This window comes from Littorina saxatilis, linkage group LG1, assembly GCF_037325665.1.
Source record: "Littorina saxatilis isolate snail1 linkage group LG1, US_GU_Lsax_2.0, whole genome shotgun sequence".
Taxonomy (NCBI): domain Eukaryota; kingdom Metazoa; phylum Mollusca; class Gastropoda; order Littorinimorpha; family Littorinidae; genus Littorina; species Littorina saxatilis.
This window is the reverse complement of record NC_090245.1, coordinates 104,028,069-104,038,068: the sequence shown is the minus strand read 5'-3', so window position 1 is coordinate 104,038,068 and position 10,000 is coordinate 104,028,069. Positions and strand designations below refer to the sequence as shown.

Below are 10,000 nucleotides of genomic sequence, written 5' to 3'. Positions count from 1 at the left end.
GACGCTCAGAAAGTTAAAAAGAATAGAGATAAAGAAAAGCGTGCTGTCCTTCTCAGCGCAACTACTACCCCGCTCTTCTTGTCAATTTCACTGCCTGTGCATCGAGCGGTGGACTGACGATTGCTGCAAAAATGCAGTGAGTTCAGTTTCATTCTGTTAGTTCGAGAGCTTGACTAAATGTTGTAATTTCGCCTTACGCGACTTGTTTTTTGATTCAGAACGTTGGCAGTCTCTTTGTTTTTGGACTTGCTCTTTCTCTGTATTTATACAGGCGTCTGTGTGTGGCTGCGTGCGTGCACAAATGCATGTGTGTATGTGCGTGTGTGGGTGTCTGTGTGTGTGCACATAAGGTGTGTGTTTGTCTTTTCGTCTCTCTGTCTTTCGCTATCCGTCCATGTTGTGGTCTAATTTGACTTGGGGCTAGCGGCAGGACGCAGCCAGGCTGTGATTGGCTAGTTATTATGACGATCGATATTTCCGCTTCAGGTTTATCGGATGTAGGCTAAACACTGCCATGGATGTGTGTGTGTGTGTGTAGGTCGGCTGATTCATAAATAAAATCCACACTAAATGCTTCGCGTTGAAATAAAGGATGCACTTTTATGGGTTAGGGTTAGGGTTCGGATCAACTGGAAAATACATCATAATGACCAGCCAATCACAGCCTGGCTGCGTCCTGCCGCTTGCTTCACGTGTCTATTTGTTGCTTGGTCTGCAGCAATAAGTTCTGCTGGCGGTTGATCTGCTTGCCTTTCTGTCTCTCTATCTGTCAGTCTGTAGCGAATTCCGTGTCGGCCTATGTGCTTTGCTTTCATTTGGGGCAAGGGTGTGTGTGTGTGTGTGTGTGTGTGTGTGTGTGTGTGTGTGTGTGTGTGTGTGTGTGTGTGTGTGTGTGTGTGTGTGTGTGTGTGTGTGTGTGTGTGTGAGTGTGTGCGCCTGCGCACGCGTGTGTGTATGTCTGTCTGTACGTGTATGCATGCGTTTGGGCGTGCGTGTTTTTTTGCAGGAACACCCTTGCCCCAAATGAAAGCAAAGGACATCCGTTTTATCTGTTTTTCCTCGGGACAGCATGCTGCTAAAATGACATTTGGCCACCGTCATAAAAGGGGGTCATGTTCCGATAGCAGCCATAAAGATTTCCTTCAACTAGTTTAGTGATGTCACACTGTCACACAATGGGGAATTTCAGTTCGCGAGGTTTGCGTTTTGGATAGAAAGAACTCGAAGTGACAAGCGCTTTCTAGCTATAATTCGTTCATCCAAAGCGCTTAGAACTGTACCCACGGAATACGCGCTATATAAGTTTCATATTGATTGATTGATTGATTGAAAGCAAGATCATGATGCACACACGCATGTACGCACGTACGTTCCTGCAAAAAAACACGCACGCCCAAACGCATGCATACACGTACAGACAGACACACACACGCGCGTGCGCAGGCGCACACACTCACACACACACACACACACACACACACACACACACTCAGATCACCTGTTCGCCGTTCAACGAACTGGTTCGAGATATCTAAATTCCTTGTACAACACCACAACAGATACAGTCTTCATGGGTTTTTTTTTATAAGCAATAGCAGCATCTTTGCGTAACCAAACAGCAACAGCCGGGCTGCCTCTTGTGCAATATGGGAATTGTTTGCGTAAAAATCTGTTACGAAGTTGATTTGTCCCAACATTCCCACTCAGGACAGAAAATAGTCAGAATACAGGTTTCTAAGGTTTGTGTCCAAATAACAGGATGCTCTTATTCCATTAAACTCATTGTCTCCCAGGTACGTATATCCGTACCCACTCATTTGGCTGTATCTGACCAGGTACGTATAACTATATCCGTACCCACTTATTTGGCTTTATCTGACCACAGGCGGAAGGTATCGTCCACTGGACTACTACTATCAGAGAAACACTACAAGGTACGTCACTCACCTTCGAGTCTTCTGTGTTCTTGGAGTCGCTTCCTGGGGAAAAAATATTGTTCAAGACGGTATGCCTCTTCCTACAGTCTGTGTAAGGTCAAATAAATACAGTTGAATGATTGTTTGAACTATTATGTGCCTTTAGTTTCAGCTTCCGTCCGCTGCAGGTTGTTTTTAACCATCATTTGGACGAATCTTCGTTTGCGAGCCGCTAATCCACTTGGGGACAAATCATGTATGCCGCACCGAATATGCATACCAGCGCTCATTGGTTAATAACAGGATATTCGATGATTATTTTCCCGTGGGTAGCTTCCCTTTGCTGCACAATATTTACATATATATATATGTTTAAAACGAGTTTCTCTGCACTGAGCGTTAGATTTGGATTTAGAAAACAACCAAACTCATGGATTTTATATGGAGATTAATGTGTTCAAGCCTGTAGTTGCCAGTTTAAATGCAGTGTGTTTGGTCTAGAGATGTATATTTCGTACATTAGAGCGTTCGGAACTTTTCAATCGCTAAAGTAGTTCCCTCAAACTCAAAGTCTAACTCATCAATCTGTGAGCTATCGAGGATTCAGGCCCGTTGTTGGGTAAGTGATTTTGGTTGTTGGGTAAGTTTAACTTACCGAAAAATAACTAGCCCTACACGTTTACAGAGAGAAAGAAGCAGAGTGGGGAATAATACAGGATCTTTTCCGGTACGCACTTGGTCTTGTGCTTGCGTGTACACACGAAGGGGGTTGGAAAAATCTCCACTCTTAACCCACCAGGCAGCAGCGACCGGGATTCGAACTCACGACCTCACGATTAGGAGGCCGATGTCTTACAAGTTACCACCACGCCACTGCGCCCGTCTAGTACGACTTCAAAACCTCATTTCGAATCAGTTGTAATAATTAGACTCCAGAGTTCAAACAAGCTCATGTGTCGTTTTTGTTTCGGTTCCATTTTGGCTGCAGCTGGAGTCAGATACTGTTTAGAGGTGTTTCAAGTGTTGGTACAGAGAAGTGGCTTGGAGAAGTGAGAGAAGTGGCTTGGATTTCACACGGCTGTCTGACTCGAAATATTTCATTGAGATAGCGTGTTTTAATTATCAATTTCGAATGTACGTGAAATAAAAAGGCAAGTTGTGTGATTGTTTCAACAAATAAATCAGAAACAGATAAACTGCCAAAGTTTCACATCTTTGTGTGCCTGTTTTTCTTGTTTTATAAAGCTATGATTAGCTTTCACGCCGCCCATAAATATCTTACACCTAAACCCTACCTTCTAAGCTTTCAGGCTTTTCAATGGTATAAGAGCATGCTTCAGATATCAACATATCGATATTCAACGGCCTGCCTAATTGCTGTATTGAATGGGATTTGTTTGGGTGTTGTTGTTTTTGTGGGTTTTTTGGTTTGCGTGTGTGTGTATGTGTGTGTGTGTGTGTGTGTGTGTGTGTGTCGGGGAGTGGTGGTTGTGCGTGTATGTGTTGGGAGGAGGTTAATTAATTGTATAACTGACACCAGTGTCAACACGCAAAATGTATTCATTCAATAAATTCTCGTTCTGCACAGAATGCAGCTTAGCTGTTGATTTCCTGTATGTGTTAAACTAGAAGGAAGCTCTCGTTCTGTGTAAAATCTTAGCTGTTGATTTCCTGTATGTGTTAAACTAGAAGGAAGCTCTCGTTCTGTGTAAAATCCCGGACAGATATGTGAAGGTTTACATAATCGTTGATACGGGAAGGAAAATACGTTCGACGTTAGATTCCACGCCGCCCTTAGACATCCTACACCTCTTTCTCACAAAGCCCTCACGGGCTCTCCATGGTTTACGTTGCCATTCGCATTTGCAATGCAAATCTTGCGTTTACACTACAAAACCTTTCATAAGATGGGATGACTCAACGCATAAGAACCAGAAAAAAATGAAAGTTGTTTCTGATGACATGGCCTAAGTAATTATGGTCAAAAGGATTGGCTACGTTTTTTTTCTAGAATTATTATTATTGTCATTAAAGTTTGGTTTTTATTTGAACAGGGGAAAATGTGGTTTTATTGATCGATATGCGTCCGCACTGTGTCCACAGGATGTAACGGTTTAAAATAAAAAACGCTCGCGCTGGACCCGAGTACTCTTCAGACTGGCTCGCTCCCCCAGTATGAAAGTTTTTGTCTTGTGCACGTTTAAGACCAAGTGATTGCTCTGTGTGAATTACAGGCATTCCCTTTGCTATATAACTACATTGCATGCGAGCCGAGGATGTGCGTGGTGACTGGCCTTTCTCTTTTATTTGATCACAGTGAAAAATATACTGCCGACCCTCTTCATAACTGGTGAACTGGTGGCCCACGAAGTTCTTTTACTGTCCTTGCTCGCGGATTCTTGCATTTATCACGCCCCAGGTAGTTTTACCAAATTATTTAATGTAAAGTGAAGGTAAAAGACTGAAACATATGTAAACAAAGGAAACCATAAGAAAAAATACAAATTAATATGAAAAGAATCAAAACACAAAATCGCGACCTCTAAACCACCGCAGTCGCGACCGAGCAACAAATCGTCTCGCATGCGATACGCATGCTTTTTATGACGCTGGCTGGCTGTTCTATCAGGCTGCGTGTTGCCCCGCCGGTGTGAATTCCTCCCACCGCCAAGTCGTTTTTGTGGTTTATTTCGCATTTAGGTCCCAGGTAACATTATGAAGTTTTAATACGATCAATCGGACCTATTATCAAGTTAGTGTATCAACTTTTGAACGAACTGCGCCCAGTAGCTTCCCAGCAATAAGCTGTTAAGTGGAGAAAGACACACACACACACACACACACACACACACAATTAAAGTCTGCTGAGCCCAAGTACTAGCGTACTCGGGGACAAGTTCTAGGGTCGTGAGGAAAACATAGGGTCGGTCGGGAAATGGGTTGGTTTTTATCTTGGCCTTCGCGACCTCTAGTTAGTCTTGACAAACTCGTCGAACAAGAATGCTGCAGTGTCACAAGTTCACAGTCGCAGTCGCTTTGGAGATGTAATAGTACTTTGTGCAGAACTTTGTTTCTCCCACCTCCTATTGATTCTTTCTGCTTGCTACAAGTCTGGTTCGTTCGTGCGTGCGTGCGTGTGTGCGTTCATGCCTGCTCATGTTACAGGAAGCGACTGAAGCTAACAGTCTGAGCTGATATATATATATATCCGTACGTGGTCAGATAGAGCCATATATGTGGGTACGGATATATCCGTACCTGGGAGACAATGAGTTAAACAAATCAACGTTGCACGAGACCTTGGTAAACTCAAGACAAACAAAATCTCTGCCACTATCATCCTATTCGAATACAAGTTGTACTCGAAACATGTGACCTATATAATGGCTCATTTTGCGTCGCTCTTTGGATTCGCACTCCGAGATCGCAACGGGGATGGAGGGGGGTGGGGGGGGCGAGAACCGCCTTTTTTCCAAAATGACTGTATATTTATATCCACATTTAATCCGAAGTACCTGACACGCCAAACTGCACAATTTAAGCACTGAAAACGCTAAACGTTTGGCAGCAAGTGTTATTGATCCATGCTCGAGTGAACGATATTTACAACCATCTGTTCCGGAAAAAAAAACGTGGCTGCCTCTGTGTCGGGGGAATAAAACCCAGCAACCAAACACAAAACTTGTATAGTATCTCAGTCACACGAAAATAGAGAATGATACTAAGAAGCTTAACACACACACACACACACACACACACACACACGTACACACACACACACACACACACACACACACACACACACACACACACATGAAAGTACAGCACAGAATCCCACCTTTTACCCCCCGCCCCGCCCCCCATTCCTTCCATTATTGCCATAATAAAAGACTTCCCCCCTTTGTAAGACCTTAGTTTGTCCGAATGTCTATATTCATAGCCTCTGAAAATGTACCTCCATTTTAAGTTCCCCTCCTTCTAAAGACTTGATTTTCTCAGCTTTCTTGATGTCTCACAAGGGGTGCCCTACTGCAGAAGAAGAGTACAAACAAACATATCCACTCACCTTTGTCTGTCTGAAAGTGAAAGACGATGGAAATGAAATAAAAATCCTTCCTCCGGTCGGCCTTTAAACACAGTGTATCCGACTAGTACAACTACTTCTCCGATCCAGCCAGTGTGCCCCCAACGCCAATGGCCTGCATGCATGCGGCAAGAAAAGGGCTACCTAACCTGTTGAAACTGTTGAAAGATAAGAGATGCATGTACTGTGACGGATGTGTTGACCCAGTGAGATTCCGCGGCTCAGGTATGGGGCACATTAAAGGCACAGTATGCCTCCCGTAAACCATCACAGATACTGTCATGCTTTTACACACAGTACAAACACCCTTCCATTTGAACGCTCACCGAACGGGAACGTCCTAGGTGCCCTACGTAAAGAGCGAGCAATTTTCAAAGAATTAATGTTGCGGATTGTCTGATAACAAAATCGGACCGTGGTGCGTTTTGGCGCTAGACCTAACTTTTAAAATCTAAATGATAAATTGACAGCTTGTTACACAAACATTCTTAAATCATGAAAGAATTCTTTTTTCATCAAGACAAGATCAGTAAAATTCAAAGTTTGAAAAGTTTGAAAAAAGAAAACCCCGGAAGCAGGGTCACACAAGGTCGTGGTTCTCGTAGCAGACGACGGTTTATGCCAATCGCCAGTTCCTCTGAACAGTCAAAAGCCATCGCTAGAGTTCTTGTGAATCACAGCCGTTTGTTTCGTTTAGATTCAGAGGTACATAATAACGTGCCGTTGCAGATAGGCTTACAGCGAGTCGCATTCAAATTACAAACTGACGACTACATTGTGAACAAGAGGCGAAGCCTTCACGGCTCACGTAAGAAATCGACAAACAGTAACACAAACTCACTCACTCCGTCACACATACCAGAGACACAGTAAGCATACCGTCGCGATATAACCTTGAACGGTTGAAAACGACGTTAAACACCAAATAAAGAAAGAAAGAAACAGTAAGCATAAGTGATACGGTGCAAGAGTGCGAGACACTAGATCTAGATCTGTCTGTCTGTAGCCTACTTTTTACATTTAGTCAAGTTTTGACTAAATGTTTTAACATAGAGGGGGAATCGAGACGAGGGTCGTGGTGTATGTGTGTGTGTCTGTCTGTGCGTGTGTGTGTGTAGAGCGATTCAGACTAAACTACTGGACCGATCTTTATGAAATTTGACATGAGAGTTTCTGGGTATGGTATCCCCGGACGTTTTTTTCATTTTTTGGATAAATGTCTTTGATGACGTCATATCCGGCTTTTTGTAAAAGTTGAGGCGGCACTGTCACACCCTCATTTTTCAATCAAATTGATTGAAATTTTGGCCAAGCAATCTTCGACGAAGGCCGGACTTCGGTATTGCATTTCAGCTTGGTGGCTTAAAAATTAATTAATGACTTTGGTCATTAACAATCTGAAAATTGTAAAATAAATATTTTTTTATAAAACGATCCAATTTTACGTTCATCTTATTCTTCATCATTTTCTGATTCCAAAAACATATAAAGATGTTATATTTAGATTAAAAACAAGCTCTGAAAATTAAAAAAAATTAAAAATTATGATCAAAATTAAATTTTCGAAATCAAATGTAAAAACACTTTCATCTTATTCCTTGTCAGTTCCTGATTCCAAAAACATATAGATATGATATGTTTGGATTAAAAACACGCTCAGAAAGTTAAAACGAAGAGAGGTACGGTACAGTAAAGCGTGCTATGAAGCACAGCGCAACCAAGTCAAGTCAAGTCAAGTATTTTATTGTTTTGGGCCCAGAGGGCTTTGAAACAAAGATATAACTTTAACAAAAAAAGGTAACAAATCAGACAGTTAATATATGTATACAAATTGAGCGGACAAATACAACAATACTATACAACCAAAATAAATTGGCAATATACACTTCCATACATACAAACAAAAATAAAAGAAAAATAGGTTTAACAAAATCAGGTAAGAGATCAGACAGATAATATGTATATATTAAGCGGACAACGATAATATACAGCCGAAATAAATTGGCAATACCATTATGCCATGCATCTTTTGTAAAAACACAAAACAAAGCAAAAGCATGTATTACATATATATATATATATACATACCAATAAAGAAACTAGATGTAACGCTAACATACTAAAATCATAACGTGGGCTACAAATCTTGCTAGCTTCATTAGTTTTATCTTAGATTTACAATTCATTAACTGTTCATATTTTAAACAATTTGGGTGAGATCGGTAATAAGGACTAATTAATTTTCTTCTTTCAGACACTATACTTTCGTCGGTACAAATGAACAAATAGTGAAACTCATCACCTAATTCTACCGCGCCAAACAGGCTCGTCACTTTCACTGCCTTTTGCACTAGCGGCGGACTACGTTCAATTTCATTCTGTGAGTTCCACAGCTTGACAAAATGTAGTAATTTCGTCTTACGCGACTTGTTAGTACTTACGGGGACACGACTGCCAGATGGCCAGATCGACACTGCGCTTTCGACAGCGCTTCCTCGCGCAGACACTGGAAACACGCTGTGCAGATTAACCTGTAGGAAATCTCCTTTGGTATCTTCTTTATCTATTTTTTTGGAGCTACGAAACCGAACAATGTGAAATCGTGTTCTCCGAATCGGCGAACTGCAGCTCGGTGATAACTGTATCTATACCACAATCCTTCACGCGATCTGACCTAACCTTGACCCCTGACCTGGTGTACATACCACACACGACACAAACCAGTCAGCTGTTCCCCCCCCCCCCCCCAAACCCCCCACCACCCGTTTTCTTTGGATACACACTTTAACTACATACGTGCCGACGAAATGTTGATCATTGCTTCAATACTTTGAAGCTGTTGCTTGGATAATAACCAGGTAAAATTAGTATTTCGGTGTTCAGTCAAATGTTAAAGTTTCTATCACATACACACACACACACACACACACACACACACACACACACACACACACACACACACACACACACACACACACACACAGACACACACACACACACACACACACACACACACACACGCACAGACAGACATAAGTTAGCATCGCATAGGCTACACTTACGTGAGCCAAAAAAGGAAACTGGATCACACGGGTTCACGATGGCTCAGGGGTAAAATAAACCACGCATAAATAAGTTCTTTGAAAATTGCTCGCTCTTTACGGAGGGCTCCTAGGATGTTCTCAAGCGGTGAGTGTTTAAAATGAAAGGGTGTTTGTACTGTGTGTGAAAGCCTGACAGTATCTGTGATGGTTTACGGGAGGCTTACTGTGCCTCTAACTCATAAAATATTTCTTTTTTCATCAAGACAAGATCATTACAATTCGAAGTTTTGAAAGTTTTAAAAAAGATAGCCTGGAAGCAGGGTCACGAAAGGTCGTGTCTCAAAGCAGACGATTTTTCTGCATAGCGCTCGCTTTCTTTGCCGCCGCCGATAAGTTCGTGTGAATCCTTGCAGCCGTTTGTTGCGTTATAGAATTAGAGGCACACAATAACGTGCAATTGCAGATACCACCAGTGGCATTGAAATCACAAACTGACGACTAAATTGCTAAAAATGGAAAGTGGATCACACGGGTTCACGATGGCTCGGGGATTAGATAAACCACGAAATCTGGTGTGTGGTTTACGCGAGCTAAATAGCAATGCAAACGAACTGTTTCATTAAATGCTATTAAATGCTATTGCAAGTGTGTTCCATAAGGTTAGGCTTTTTTCATTGGAAGATTTAAATCGTTTTGTAAATACTGGGGCTTTAACGTGCGAGGCATACTGGGGCTTTAACGTGCGAGGCAGGTAAATCGCACTACGTAGCGTATTGCGTGTGATTGTCTGACATCGAGTGGCGTTTGCACAAGTGCTGTGCAAACCCCAGAATTTATTTTATTGGCCGTGTGGGAAAAAGGGTTGAGATGAGTGTTCCTTTTTACTTTGACAAATTTGTGTTCCGATAGACTGGGAATCGAGACGAGGTTGATTGTGTGTGTGTGTGTGAGTGTGT

At 42.2% G+C, this 10,000-nt stretch overlaps 1 protein-coding gene across 3 annotated transcripts in view; it reads right to left on the bottom strand.

Annotated features, from left to right (window-relative positions):
- LOC138948675 (polypeptide N-acetylgalactosaminyltransferase 13-like) overlaps positions 1-10,000 on the bottom strand; it is a 207,285-nt gene that overhangs the window by 26,104 nt on the left and 171,181 nt on the right. Inside the window, exon 1 of one of the 3 annotated variants that reach the window (XM_070320281.1) lies at positions 5,983-6,165. The exons of 1 other annotated variant lie outside the window; for it this stretch is intronic. The gene's annotated coding sequence lies outside the window, so the exon portion shown is untranslated. Of the gene's footprint in view, positions 1-5,982; positions 6,166-10,000 lie in introns of those variants that run through there. One more of the 3 variants, XM_070320267.1, reaches the window with a different exon arrangement.